Source organism: Lepidochelys olivacea (genome assembly GCF_965140295.1).
Source record: "Lepidochelys olivacea isolate rLepOli2 genome assembly, chromosome: 1".
NCBI classification, from domain to species: domain Eukaryota; kingdom Metazoa; phylum Chordata; order Testudines; family Cheloniidae; genus Lepidochelys; species Lepidochelys olivacea.
This window is the reverse complement of record NC_140411.1, coordinates 254,338,921-254,353,539: the sequence shown is the minus strand read 5'-3', so window position 1 is coordinate 254,353,539 and position 14,619 is coordinate 254,338,921. Positions and strand designations below refer to the sequence as shown.

Sequence of the window (14,619 nt, the reverse complement as noted above, 5' to 3'; positions counted from 1 at the left end):
TATTCATTCCATTAATCAGGATATGGAATTTATAGCGGCTCCATCCCCTTGACTAGCATAGTCTCCTCATTAAAACAAATTCCCTGCCAAAATTAGTTTACTTTTATCTGATGATCCACTGCAGTTTCCTCAATAAAGCAGGGAAAGTATTTAACCATTGTTTATGACTTTTTTTTTTGCTATTTGAAAACACTGCAGGGGTCTATTTTTTGTGTGTTTTCCAAGATAAAAAGACTTTATTATTAAAACCAGGTATCTGGAGCTTGCTATATCTGTGATACTGTTTATATACATTAAGATCTAAGTAAATCTTTCCTCAGGAAAGATTGTGGGTTGATTTCCCAACAGTGCACAAATCGTCAATGGACAGGAAAGACAGTGGAAATCAATCCACGTTCTTCTTTCCTTACAACAATGCTGATCTTGTGTGTGCAAACCTTACTATGGGAGAGGTTCCCAGATCCACACTTCTCAAAGACCTGGTCAGTACTGAATTAATATCTAGACACATATGTTGGGCTAGATTTAAACCTGTTTAGGCTTGCTCCCTTCTTTTATTTATAAACTTGGTGTTCTGGTAAATTCTGTCAAGTGAATTCTGGTAGTGTGTTTAAACCAGTCTAAGAGGTAGACTTTCTCCTAAGTTTGAGTTCCTCTTGAACTGCAAGAAACAGTTTTACATTTTCCTTTGCTACATTTCTCTCCTTCTTGTATTCAAGGCTATTATTGAAAGTGAGCTGCCTGAAAGTCATATCTCCCTCTGAATCTCAGCCTCATGTCTAGATTCCCATGAGCTCCACTCTTGTGATGCTTTCCTGCAAATTTCAAGAAGTTCACTAAGTCTTTGGCCATCATAAAATCCAGACATCAAAAGGAGTGGATCAAATTCCGAGTTTTCTGCCTCACTGACACAGATGGTGTAACTATAAACTAAAGGAATTGTAATAATGCCCAAATAACTTACAGATGCATTACAGGCCACATAACGGGTGCTATAGATCTTGTATGTTCTCTTCAGATATTCAAATGCCTTTTAACACTTCTTTAACGAGTATTTTAATTATGATTCTCTTGGCATAAATAGTTTTCATGACCAGCCTTTTTATTGTTCAGATATAGCCCTTCGTTCCCTTTTCCCTGTTTTGCCCTCTACCTTGTCTCTTGTGCCTCCAAAAGTGAATGATTTTTATGTCTCACAAATGGCCTCCATCTATCAAATTGAGTTTCAAAAGTGAGTTAATTTTCCCAAGTAAATAACACACTCATATGTGAGCAGAGTGCTGCCAGCACAATTAACACAGTGGATAGAAGTAGTAACTGTTTATGGCACGGAGCACCCAAAAGCCACAATTCTGACTAGGGTTCATTGTGCAGGGCACTATGCAAACAGAAAATCAACAATCCCTGCTCCAGAGGGTTTACAATCTGAAAGAACTGAGAGTTAGTTTGAACCAATCAGCTAAGCTGATTTTCTCACCTGCCGAGTCCATTTTAAGGCTCTCCCACTATTTTCAAGGGTTGAGATCATCAGGAAAATAGTATAGAATAGAATAGAATAGATGATATTCATATCAATCTAATCCCTATTTCTTTGTTTATATCATTCTACCTTTCCCAACTCACTCTGGCATCTCTATATACTACATAATACTACCACCTTTTTCCTATATATTTGCTCTTTTTGGTGTAATATTGCATTTCTCCATCCAACTAGAACTTGTCTACCTCGTTTTATTGTTTTATTTTCAATAAACACAAACTATCAAGATTTAGTCTTATGCAATAACTTCCCCTATAATGCATGAAAAAAATGGTTACCTACCTTTCATAACTGTTGTTCTTCGAGATGTGTTGCTCATGTCCATTCCATCCCACGTGCGCAGTCATCGGATATTTTTGCTTTAGCAGTATCCGTAGCATCAACTATGGTGACTTCTGGAGCGACATGCTCATGCGGCAGTATATCAGGCACTGCCAGCTCTACACCCTCTCAGTTCCTTCTTGCTGACAACCCTGACAGAGGGGCAGGAGGGCAGGTAATGGAATGGACATGAGCAACACATCTTGAAGAACAACAATCACGAAAGGTAGGTAACTGTTTTTTCTTCTTTGAGTGCTTGCTCATGCCGATTCCATTGTAGGTGACTCTCAAGCAGTATTCTTGGAGGCGGGCTCAGAGTTCACGGTATGGCAGCTTGCAGTACTGCTCTGCCAAAGCCAGCGTCATCTCGAGCTTGCTGGGTAAACGCATAATGAGATGCGAATGTGTGGACAGACAACCAGGTAGCAGCCCAACGGATTTCTTGGATCGGCGCCTAAGCCAGGAAGACTGCTGATGAGATCTGTGCCCTAGTCGAGTGAGCCATTACCACCACCGGGGGGGGCACCTTCGCCAACTCATAACAGTAGCGGATGCAGGCCACGATCCACAACAATATTCTGTGGGCAGACACTGGGCAACCCTTCATCCTGTCTGTGACAGCAACAACAACTGTGCTGACTTACAGAACAACATCGTTCTATCTGTGTAGAAGGCCAGGGCTTGTCTGACATCTAGGGTATGCAGCCTCTGTTTGTCATCCATCGCATGAGGCATAGGACAGATGACGGGTAAGTATATGTTTTGATCAGTATGAAACTGAGAAATCTTGGGCAGGAAAGCCAGGTGCGGGCGCAACTGGACCTCATCCTTGTAGAAAACCGTATAACGTGGCTCTGAGGGAGTATCCTGATCTCGGATACCCTGCAGGCCGAAGTTATAGCGACCAAAAAAGAAACCTTCCATGAGAGAAGCAGGAGGGAGCAGGAAGCTAAGGGTTCGAAGGGAGGACCCATGAGCCTTGACAGCACAAGATTCAGGTCCAAAGTGGGAGCTGGGTCCCAGACATGTGGATAGAGGCAGTCCACACCTTTCAAGAATCACACCATCACAGGATGGGTGAAGACCATCCTGCCTTGAAACAAAGGGTGGAATGCCAAAATGGCCACCAGGTGGACCTTTACTGAAGAGAGCAACAGGCCCTGGAGCTGAAGGTTCAGCAAATAGTCTAGGATGTCCTGCAGCGGGGCCTCTTCAGCCCGAATGTGACGATCTGAGGCCCAACACATGATCCACTTCCACTTTGCCAAATAGGTAGCCCTGGTGGAAGGTTTTCTGCTGCCCAGCAGGACCTGTTGGACACCAGCGGAGTACACCCATTTGTCCAGACTTCGCCACGCAGTAGCCAAGCTGTCAAGTGCAGCGTCACCAGGTGTGGATGCCACAGATTGCTGTGGTCCTGGGACAGCAGATCCAGCCGAAGAGGCAGCTGTAGCAGGGCGGCTGCCGAAAGACTCAGCAGCATGCAGTTGGCGAGGCCACACTGGGACTATGAAGATGACGTTCGCTTTGTCTTGCTTTACCTCTAGCAGGACCTTGTGGATCAGCTGTAGCAGCGGGAAGGTGTACATCAGCGGTCCCGACCACAGAATCAAGAAGGCATCTGACAGGGAGCCCTTGTCCCTCCCCTGCAGAGGACAGAATACGTGGCACTTTCTGTTCTGCCTGGATGCAAACAGGTCCACCCGGGGATTCCCCCATCTGTGGGAGATTAGGCTGACCACCTCCAGATGGAATGTCCATTTGTAGCGAGACGAGGTCCTGATGAGATGATCTGCCAAGACGTTTTTGGTTCCTGGCAGGTGGGGGGCTACCAGATGAATGGCATGCGGCACACAAAAGTCCCAGAGGCTGAGCGCGTCCCAACAAAGGGCCGAAGACCTGGTACTGCCCTGCCTGTTGATGTAATACATTCTGTCGGTACTGTCCACCTTGCCTTTCAGGTGGGGCAAGAAAGCCTGTCAGGCCAGGCAAACTGCTCTGAGCTCCCTGACGTTGATATGAAGGGCTAGGTCATGTTGAAACAAACGGGCCCTGCATGCTGAGCTTGCCCAGGTGGGCTCCTCAGCCCAGATCCAACACATCTGAGACCAGGGTGAGCGACTGGGATGGGGTTGTGAAGGGAACTCCTTGCAGCACCGACTTGGGATCCAGCCACTGCTCCAGGGATGGAAGGACGTGGTTCGGCACTGTGACCTGCTGGGCATATAGCCTGAGGCTAACCACGCTTGCAGAGGCTGTAGATGAAGTCAAGCATGGCTGACCACGTACATGCACATGGCTATGTGGCCCATCAGTCACAGGCAGGTGTGGGCCGTGGTGAGTGGTGGCTGCTTACCTGGGAGATCAGGTCTGACATGGCGTGAAAATTCACTTCCGGAAGGAAGGCCCTGGCCCACATGGAGTTGAGAACCACTCCAATAAACTCTATGCATTGAACTGGTGTTAACATGGACTTTTCTGTTTTTATCAGCAGGCCCAGGTTGCTGCAGGTGGAATGCACCAGATCGAGGCTCCCTTGCACCTGCCCTGGAGACCTGCCCTTGAGGAGCCAGTTGTTGCGATACTGGAAAATCTGGACCCCTTGACATCTCAGGTAAGCCGCCACTGGCAATCTGGTAGGGGTGGAGACAGTCGAGGAAAAGATGGGGAGGAGCCGGGTAGCTGACTGGGGCGTCGCTCTCGAGCACACCTTCAAAATGAGTGTTTTTGGCCCCCTAGGTGTTTGGCAGGCCCAGGTTGCACAGGTGAGCATGAGGAAGAAGGGCGTTGATGGCTAAAAGTAGTGTCCCTTCTTCTCGCAGAGCCCTGACGGGGCTACCAGGGCCTTGGCAGTGGGGGCGGCCGGAAGGGCTTACGAGGAGACTGGTGTGTGCATGCCCAACAAGCGAAGGGTGGTTCTAGTGTCCTTCAACCCACGCAGCCTGGCGTCCATCTGCTCAGAGAAGAAACCAACCACGTTGAAAGGAAGGTCTTGAATCGAGGTCTGCTTCTCCTGGGAGATGCCCACCTTTTGGAGCCAAGAGCTGTGCTGCATAACCAGCACTGACGCAACCACTGGAGCCACCAAGTCCACCGCAACCCATGCCATTTGCAGGGAGCACCTGGCTGCCGCGGTGCCCTCCTCCACCAGGGCGCCGGACTCCTGGGCCAGACCCTGTGGGAGAGACCATCCCAGAGATTAAAGTTATATCTGCCGAACAGAGCCTGATGATTCGCCACCCGAAATTGTAAGCTGGTGGTTGAATAATTTTTTCTCCCGAAGAGATTGAGCTTTTTGGCCTCTTTGTTCTTGGGAGTCGAGGTGGTATGACCCTGTTTGTCCTTCTCATTGGCCGCAGACACACCCACCGAGCCAGGGGGTGGGTGGGTATAAAGGTAGTCAAACCCTTTGGCTGGAACAAAGTACTTCTTTTCAGCCCTTTTGGAGATAGGAGGAATGGAAGAGGAGGTTTGCCATAGGGCCTTGGCGATTGTAAGAACCCCTTCATGCACGGGTAGGGTGACCCGGGTGGGCATAGAGGCCGAGAGGACATTGAAGAGGGTGTCCTCCTGATCCACCATCTTCTGCACCTCCAGCCCCAAATTCTTGGCCACACACCAAAGTAGGGCCTGATGTTTTTTGAAGCTGTCCGGCAGGCTAGCCCTTGAAGTTCTTGCAACCACCTCATCCGGGGATGATGAGGAAGATTGGACCGCTGGGGGAGGTCCTGGGATTTTGACTACCACCGGAGAGGGAGGTTTAGGGGCGGGTACAGGCTTTTCCATCCTGACCTCCAAACAGGCCCCCAGCACTGAGCCCAGTGCCGTCGGTGCCGCCAACCAATGTTCCGATGCAGCAACTGAAGAGCGCTGGGAAGGGGGCATTGTTATGATCGGTACGCCCCACATGCTCCAATAAGGCCACTGTGCTGGCCACTGGCAGTGCTGCCACTGCGGTGCCGCAGGTGATGGTGCAGGTTCCGGTGCCCAATCTCGCCGGTGGGACCTGAGCAATGGGTTGAACTGGTACTGCGTGCCAGAGGAATCACCTTCCAGCAACCAGGGAGGGGCTGTCGATGCTTGGGTTTGTTTACTGGTCATGGCTACTGGCGACCGGTGACCAGATGTGGGAGACTGGTGTCAATAGCGGGGAGATTGGTACCAGTGCCAGGGAGACCGGTGCCGAGATGGGGAACGCTCCCACTGTGCCGGCAATTAGGACTGACATCAAGAGGATGACTGACAGGAGGATGACCGGTGCTGGGAATAGTGTGGGAAATGTCGACCCCGTACAAATGACTAACACCGAGGGGATCTCGACACTAGTCTGGGCGACCGATGAAGAGTCTCGGATCTGTCCCCAGATCCTCGGCGAAGTGGAGAGGATTCTCGCCTCTTCTCTGGTGACTGGCAGTGTTCCCCTGCCCCTTGAGGGGTCTTAGAAGCTGGCTTGCCCTCTTGGGGAGCCTTAGCCAAATCGTGCGGCACCAGACTTATCATTGGAGCAGGTGGAGACCTGTGCTCTCTCTGCGCTTGGGGAGCCTGGGAGGACGACGGTGCCGGCAGGGATGTGGGTCCCATACTGCTCCCAGGAGTCAGTAGCAGACCTTCGAGGGGGCTGGGGGCCCCAACCAGGGAGGCATGAGCACGTGGCTCTGGAGTAGCCTGGTGGCCAGACCCGGGTCCCTTGGCTGATGACCCTTGGACCTTTTTACTTGGTGTCGGGGAGCTGTGCTTTTTCATTTTCTTTTTTGGCACGGGTGATGGCGACGGATGCCGGGAGGAGCCAGGTGCCGGCAGCGCACTGCAGATGGAGGCCGAGGTGCTCGGTGTGACCTGTCTGGATGACTCAGAAGCCGGGCGAAGGGTGGACTCCATCAGGAGAGCCCCAAGCAGGGCTTAAACCCGGGAGCCTTGGGCATGCTCCGTCTGGGGCGAAGTCCCCACCGGGACACTGACTAACAGCTACACTTCACTACTTAACTAATACATTACACAAACTATTTACAAAAGGCTCAAAGGCACGAAGTTCATTAGGAGAAAAAAACGCCAGCTCTCGTTAAGCAAGGAAGGTGCTCCAACGAACCACCATGGGCAGCTAGAAGGGACTGAGAGGGCATAGGGCTGGGCGGCACCTGATATACCACCACACGAGCACAGTAACACTCCAGAGGATGCCACAAGGACAACGCTAAGGCAAAAATCTCCGACGACTGCGCATGAGGGTGCGTGCACACCTTGAATGGAATTGACATGAGCAAGCACTTGAAGAAAAACAATCCTTTTCACAATCAGGATCCACTTTTCAAATATCACTGCCTTTATAATAGTGAAATAGACAGTTAGGTGTATAAATGTTCAATTAATATGATTACAAGCCAAAATAAGCATCTAGAAGCAGGATTTGGCTGTTCTGTTAAGGCCCCCCTGTTTGAAAACTGGGATCTCAGTACAAGTTATATGATCAGGCAGAGTGAAATTATTCTTTGTTATGCATCTTCTGAGTCACATGCAGAGTTATCTACTAGACAATTGTTAAAGTCCCTCAGGGCCATTTGTTTCATTCTAGAAATTTTTGCTGAAATAGTGCCATAGAACTGCTTTGTGGAGCTGAAAATACAACAAGACTACATTTTTATTTTAAATGCACTGCAGTCTGAAAATATACACTAGAGCCAGCCCTCCACGCATCCAGGACCAATTCTTTTGAAGTACTCAAACCATTGACAATAGGAAGTGATGATTAAGTACTGCAAACCTCTGTGGAACTGTAGCCATCTGAGAGCTTCTTTATTGAGCTTACACTTTAAAGGAACTGGAGTAGCAATCTGAAATAATTGTTGCTTCTGATTACCATGGGAACTAGACAGAAGTCTAACTTTTTCAAAAGACAGACTGGTTGTGACTCACCTACTGCTTAGGAAGCATGATTGAGACTCTGAAGGCTTATGTGGGTGAAAGAGAATGATACTTTGGCAATTTACTAAAATAATGTATGCCATTTCAACCATGCTTGATACTTCAAAGTCTCTTTCATTAGAGACACAAGGTGAAATCAAGCCAATGGGAGTTTTACTATTGACTTCAATGAAGCCATGATTTTACCCACACATTTTCCTCATTAGGGGTGAAATTCACCTCTAGGTAGAGTCCCACATAAGGCCTTTGCCCCAAGGAAGTCCCATTTGACATCTATTTTAAGGCTGTAAGTTATTATTTATTGTTTGTATTACCGCAGCACCCAGGAGCCCCAGTCATGTACTAGGACTCTACTGTGCTGAGTGCAGTACAAACACAGAACAAAAAGAAGGTCCCTGCCCCAAAGAGCTTACTATCTAAGTGGGGCTTAACTGGAGTATACACCTCACACTACCCATCTCCAGAAGGGTGAATTTCACCTATTCGACTGCAGAAATTTAGATCTAAACTTAGAAGAATTCAGCAGGATGCTACAAAACTGTATGATCTTTCAAGACACTACTTACTTTACAATAGTTAATTGGTGGTAACATCTGTCACCACAAAAATAAAATATTAATAAAAAATTCAGTATACATAGGTATGTGCTACTGTATTTTTATTACAGTGGAAGTGGATTCAGCTGCCCAGTCAAAGCTGACTGTTACAAATAACAGGCCTGATTCTCCACTGTCTTGTATAGATTGGTCATTTATTTACACTTGTGAAAAGCTGCTTAAAAAATCTGAATGGTAGCATTTTACATCCACTCTGCACTAACTTTACAAAAGTGTAAATGATCACACAGATGCATGACAATGGAAAAATCATGCCTGATGGAAATGCAGTCCAGCCTGCTTAATAAGGAGAACATCATTACTAGGCAATATGTTTTTTACATCATCCAGGATTTTCCAATATGCAATCTGTTTTCTCCGAGCTGAAAGTGAAAACACCAAAGAGGACATCATCAGTCCAGTATAAACCAAATCGAATGCATATAATCATATAATATAATTCACTGAGAACCCTGTTGGACTGGATGGGAACATGGTGTTTAAATAATAGACATTATGGGCTAGATTGTGACTCAGATAACAGAGCACACAAGGTAGGGAGTACACCCCCGCATGGACTCCCCACATATTTGATCTGGGTGTATAGCTGTTGTGATAAATGAAGGGGGCAGAGGTAGCTCCCTGTTATGGACGCCCAGCCAGCCCAGCCAGTTAGCTATAAAATCTCTCTTAGTAGCTGTTTTCTACGTGCTTTACCTGTAAAGGGTTAAAAAGTATCACTGCTATGCATAGGTAAAAGGAAGTGAGTGGGCACCTGACCAAAAGAGCCAATGGGAAGGCTAGAACTTTTTAAAATTGAGAAAAACATCCTCTTTGTCTGTCTTCTGTTGTTCTCCGGAGAGAGGGAACAGAGCAGCGATGCTGTAAGAAGCTTTAGGACAGGTATGAAAAATCATCAGATCGTACCTGGAAACTACTCATTTGAAACCCCAGATATGTAAGTAGATCAGGAAATGTCTCGGAAGACACTATTAGGTTTATCTTTTTTTTCTTTTCTTTATGGCTTGTGGACTCCTCTGTGCTAACCCCAAATGCTTTTGTTTTGCTTGTAACCTTGAAGCTGGACCTCAGGAAAGTTATTCTTGATGCTTAATCCTTCTAAGTAGTGGGTTTGGGTTTTTTTAAATCTAGCAATAGCCTGAGTTTCCAGATGTATTTTCTTTCTTTTTGTTTTTAATACAATTTATCTTCTTTAAAAACAGGATTGGATTTTTGTGTCCTAAGAGATTTGTGCACATTGTTTAATTAGCTGGTGGCAACAGCTGATTTCCCTTGTTTTTCTTCCTCAGCTCTTCCCTGGGGGGGGGGCTTGACGGTACCCCACAGGAAGGAATTCCCAAGTGCGCCTTCCTGGGTTCTCAAAGGGGTTTTGCACTTGGGTGGTGGCAGCATCTACCAATCCAAGGTCAGAGAAAAGCTGTAACCTTGGGAGTTTAATACAAGCCTGGAGTGGCCAGTATTAATTTTTAGAATCCTTGCAGGCCCCTACCTTCTGCACTTGAAGTGCCAGAGTGGGGAATCACCCTTGACAGCTGTAAGTATGCAACAACCTAATTTTTTTCTGGTATACTAGGCCAGAAGCAATTATTACCTCCACTCCTGTAGCAAAGAGAAAGCAGAGTAGGATTTGTGACTTAGAGGTGTACGTTTGAGGCACCATCTTCCTGGTGCTATTCCTGGGGAGGTGCACCTGACATATCATCTCTTGCTCAAGATTGGACCTAAAGTCATAATCTGTTTGAAGCAGAAAGTCTGATTTTTTTAACTGAAAGAAAGAAGAAATTGTTTGGTGTCAATTAACAAAAAACAAGCCAAACTGCACCAAACCATTTAGATTAAACTCACTATAATGGGATTTTTCCCCTACCCCCATTTTGGGAAACTTTCCATGAACTGACACAAATGAGTTCAGGTGTAAGGTTTTTGGGCTCTCTCAAAACTCCCCTCTTTTTCTTCTCCTTTCCAGGGTGGATAAAAATCAAGGATTTAAAAAATAAAAATAAAAAAACCTGATTTTTTTAAATTTAAATTGGATTTTTTTGATAAAATGCTTTTTGAGGAAAAAACCTATCTAAAGATAGTTTTAATTAAGATACGTTATAGCTCAAAGATATCTCATCATGGAATAGGGATTATAAATTCTAATTCTATGGTATATATATATTATATATTAATGTAATGTTTAAGAAAATTTTTGTAAATGAGTTCCAATAGTTTATGGATTAGGGACCCAATCTTATGGGGTTCCAGGGGCTTCTGTATAGATTATTTAAGTTAACCTTTCTATCTACCCAGAGGGACCCAGTGCTCAGTCTAGAACAGGGGTGGGCAAACTTTTTGGCCCGAAGGCCACAGCTGGGTATGGAAATTGTATGGCGGGCCATGAATGCTCATGAAATTGGGGGTTGGGGTACGCGAGGGGATGAGAGCTCTGGCTGGGGGTGCAGGCTCTGGGGATGAGGGGTTGGAGGTGCAGGAGGGTGCTCTGGGCTGGGACAGAGGGGTTTGGAGGGCGGGAGGGGGATCAGGGCTGGGGCAGGGGGTTGGGGCATAGGAAGTGGTCAGGGGTGCAGGTTCCAGGTGGCACTTACCTCAACCAGCTCCCAGAAACAGCAGCATGTCCCCTCTCCATCTCCTATGCAGCAGCGCGGCTAGGCAGCTCTGCGCACTGCCCCATCCACGGGCACCAAGCCTGTAGCTCCCATTGGCCGTGGTTCTTGGTCAACGGGAGCTGCGGGGACAGCGCCTGGAGTGGGGGCAGCGTGCAGAGCCCCCAAGCTGCTCCTATGCATAGGAGTCAGAGAGGGGACATGCCGCTGGTTCCAGGAGCTGCGCGGAGCAGGACAAGCCCCGGACCCCACTCCCTGGCAGGAGCTCAAGGGCCAGATTAAAACGTCTGGAGGGCCGGATGCGGCCCCTGGGCCGGAGTTTGCCCACCCCGGTCTAGAAGATACCATCAGAGATGCTTAGTTTTGCAGTTCTCAAACTGTGGATTTGTGTCTCCGGAGATAACATGCTTGTTAACAGCAAAAATGTTTAAAAATAAATAAATAAATATATAAAGGTGAGGAATAGTTAAATAAAACAATTTAAATGTCTGTCTGGTGATGTTCTCTTCCTAATACAGCATGGCAAAAAAATCCTCCAAATATTAATGATAGTTCACCTCCCAATGACTTCATAAATATCTGCTTCAATTACCTTTGGTAAATTAAATAACCAAACAATCATTCATTTTCAGATATAGCTGTAAAACTAATATGAAAAGTTTTCAAAATAAATCACTTTTAAAATGTGTAGTGTGTACCTTCTAAAAATGAAATCTACATCTATCTCTGAGTTGTGAAGAATATGTATTGAGGTTATAACAACCAACAAGAATGCACTTTTATGCAGAAATCCATGATTAAATTGAGTCTTCCTGAGTAGTGATTTAAATCATGATTTAAATCAGTTTGATTTAAATCAAATCCACCCTGCTCCTTTCTAAATTAAACAATCCCAATCTCTTTGATCTCTCTTTTTAAAGAGTTTTTTTCCAGGCCCTTAATCATTCTTGTCACTCTTTTCCAAGCCCCCTCTAATTTTGTATTATCCTTTTTAGACAGGAAGTCCAGCAGTGCAGTAGTGTTCCAGATGAGGCTATATCATTAATATTCTGTGTTATCCTCCATACCATTCTTATTCATCCTAACATAAGCCTATATAGTGATCAGAAAAATGGGGTTGATGTGCTCATGGTGACCCCCGTGCTGATGAATGGCTGCTGCTCATATAGCAGTGCCCACGAGTAATGTGTCCTACCGTCTCCAGCTGCCTAGGACATTGTCCACAGGGATGGGATGTAGTGTCCTAGGCAGCTGGAGATAGTAGGATGCATTACTCAGGGACCTGAGATTGGAGAGTAGGTCCACACTAACGCTGGAGATGTAATTTCCAGTTTTGGTAAATGTACATGCACTCGCTTTCATCAAGCTAGCGTGCTAAAAATAGCAGCAGAGCTGTGGCATTGTGGACAGCGGTGTGGACTAGCCACCCAAGTACTTACCTAGAGTCTCGGCTGGGATTGTATTTCCCCAACCTGCCACCTGAATCGCTATTTTTAGTATGCTAGCTCCATCAAAGCTAGTGCGTGTACATTTACCCAAACTGGGAATTACACCTCTAGCTGCAGTGTAAACATACCCTCTGTGTTAGCAAGGAATCTGGGAGAACTCCTGAACTGTGGACTGACTGGACTAATTATGGGTATATGTTTTTGACCAGAGAACGTTGCACTGTAGCTACAAATTGTTCAGAGTGTTTTTCTCTGCAAATGAGCACGACAAGTCTCTTTAGATTTTGTTCTTCTAAACTTAACTTCTAACGTTTTTTTCTTTAAATCACCCTGAGATGGAAAACTTCAGCGCTGGGAATATGTCTTCTATATGAATATAAAGTGCCATGTAAATTTTACAGTGATCTAAGATAGTGGTTCTCAAAGCCTGTCCGCCGCTTGTTCAGGGAAAGCCCCTGGCGGGCCGGACCGGTTTGTTTACCTGATGCGCCTGCAGGTTCGGCCGACTGCAGCTCCCACTGGCTGCAGTTCGCCGCTCCAGGCCAATGGGGGCTGCGGGAAGGGCAGCCAGCATGTCCCTTGGCCCGTGCTGCTTCCCGCAGCCCCCATTGGCCTGGAGCGGCAAACCGTGGTGAGTGGGAGCTGCGATCGGCTAAACCTGCGGGCACGGCAGGTAAACAAACCGGTCTGGCCCGCCAGGGGCTTTCCCTGAACAAGCGGCGGCTTTGAGAACCACTGCTCTAAGATATTGTTAATAAAAGAAGTAATTATTTTTTTAAAAAAAACAGCAGCTCTTTAACGGCATACAGCAACATATACAACAGTTTAGGAGAGAAAGCAAAGTGAAATATTTTATCCAACTGAAACTGCAGGAGGAATGTTGATGGGACAGAATGCACTTCCCTAAATTGGGATTTAGCCAGGAGAATTGGTTAACTCATCTGTTCTTGCAAAAGGCACCATTAGATCTTTAAATCACTGTTACAAACATTAAGAACCTCAGTTTTATGTCTTTCAAAAGGAACATTCTATAATAGCACAGTTCCTAGATGTACAGGTCTTTGGAAAAGTGAAAGAAGAAACTTGCAATTCAAATTAAAGGACATACACCCAGATCCTCAGCTGGTGTAAACTGGTGTAGCTCCTTTGAATTACTCCAGCTGAAGTTCTGTGCAACCATACTGAAGCATTTGGCAGTTGGTCAATAAGCTGTGGAAAAAAAAAAGATGGAGAGAAACAAAAACAATAAGAAACAAAGAAAACTCCTCAATATTCAGAGGACGGATCCCCAAGGGGCTGATCCTGTGAGGAGCTGAACTGAATGCCTCCTGAGAGGATCTGAAAAAACCCCAAATTCAACAACATATGAAAACAGGAAATGGTAACATATAGCAACAGAAACACATATGATGATATTGTCCCATAAATATCACTCTCCCAAGAAACAACAAAGAGTCCTGTGGCATCTTCTAGACTGACAGACATATTGGAGCATAAACTTTCGTGGGTGAATACCCACTTCATTGGATGCATGTAGATGCATGCTCCAATACATCTGTTCATCTATAAGGTGCCACAGGACTCTTTGCCGCTTTTACAGATCCAGACTAACACGGCTACCCTTCTGATACTTGACTCTCCCAAGAGGAGTTTATCCCTGTCTCCTTTTCTGAGCCATGTGTGTGGTCTAGGATGCTGGTATAAGACAAGTGCTGATGGAATTTAGTTGTCTCCATTCTCTTGAAGATTCTTCCCAGAAACAGGATGGAGATGGGCTAGTAGTTAATGAAGTTACTGGCATCCAGTGATGGCTTCTAGAGCACTGGCTGAACTATTGTGTGCTTCAGGCTGATTGGCAGATTTCCTCCGTCAGGAAAGGCATTCATGATCAAGGTCAGAAATGGGCCTAATTGTTCTCGGCCATCTGAACAAATCTGGTGTTGCCCAAGCTGCTTAAATAATAGAAATCCTTATGTAACAGGTGATGTAATAGCTATATCCATATATTAAACCAGTAATGAGAAGATAAGAAAGTTTCTTATCAAGTGTTACAAAGTAGCAGCCGTGATAGTCTGTATTCGCAAAAATAAAAGGAGGACTTGTGGCACCTTAGAGACTAACAAATTTATTTGAGCATAAGCTTTCGTGAACTACAGCTCACTTCA

The 14,619-nt window shown here is 46.1% G+C and overlaps 2 long non-coding RNA genes across 2 annotated transcripts in view; one reads left to right on the top strand and one right to left on the bottom strand.

Moving 5' to 3' along the window:
• LOC311510935 overlaps positions 1–4,716 on the top strand; it is a 169,994-nt gene extending 165,278 nt beyond the window's left edge. Inside the window, exons 4-5 of the long non-coding RNA XR_014709165.1 lie at positions 4,353–4,475; positions 4,601–4,716. This is a non-coding gene — a long non-coding RNA (uncharacterized lncRNA). The remainder of the gene's footprint in view (positions 1–4,352; positions 4,476–4,600) is intronic.
• Positions 4,717–8,652: 3,936 nt separating this feature from the next.
• Positions 8,653–13,644, bottom strand: LOC311510941. Its single transcript, XR_014709166.1, has 3 exons — positions 13,563–13,644; positions 9,989–10,162; positions 8,653–8,759 (listed from the first exon to the last, which is right to left on the bottom strand). It is a non-coding gene; the product is annotated as an uncharacterized lncRNA (long non-coding RNA).
• Between the last annotated feature and the right edge of the window lie 975 nt (positions 13,645–14,619).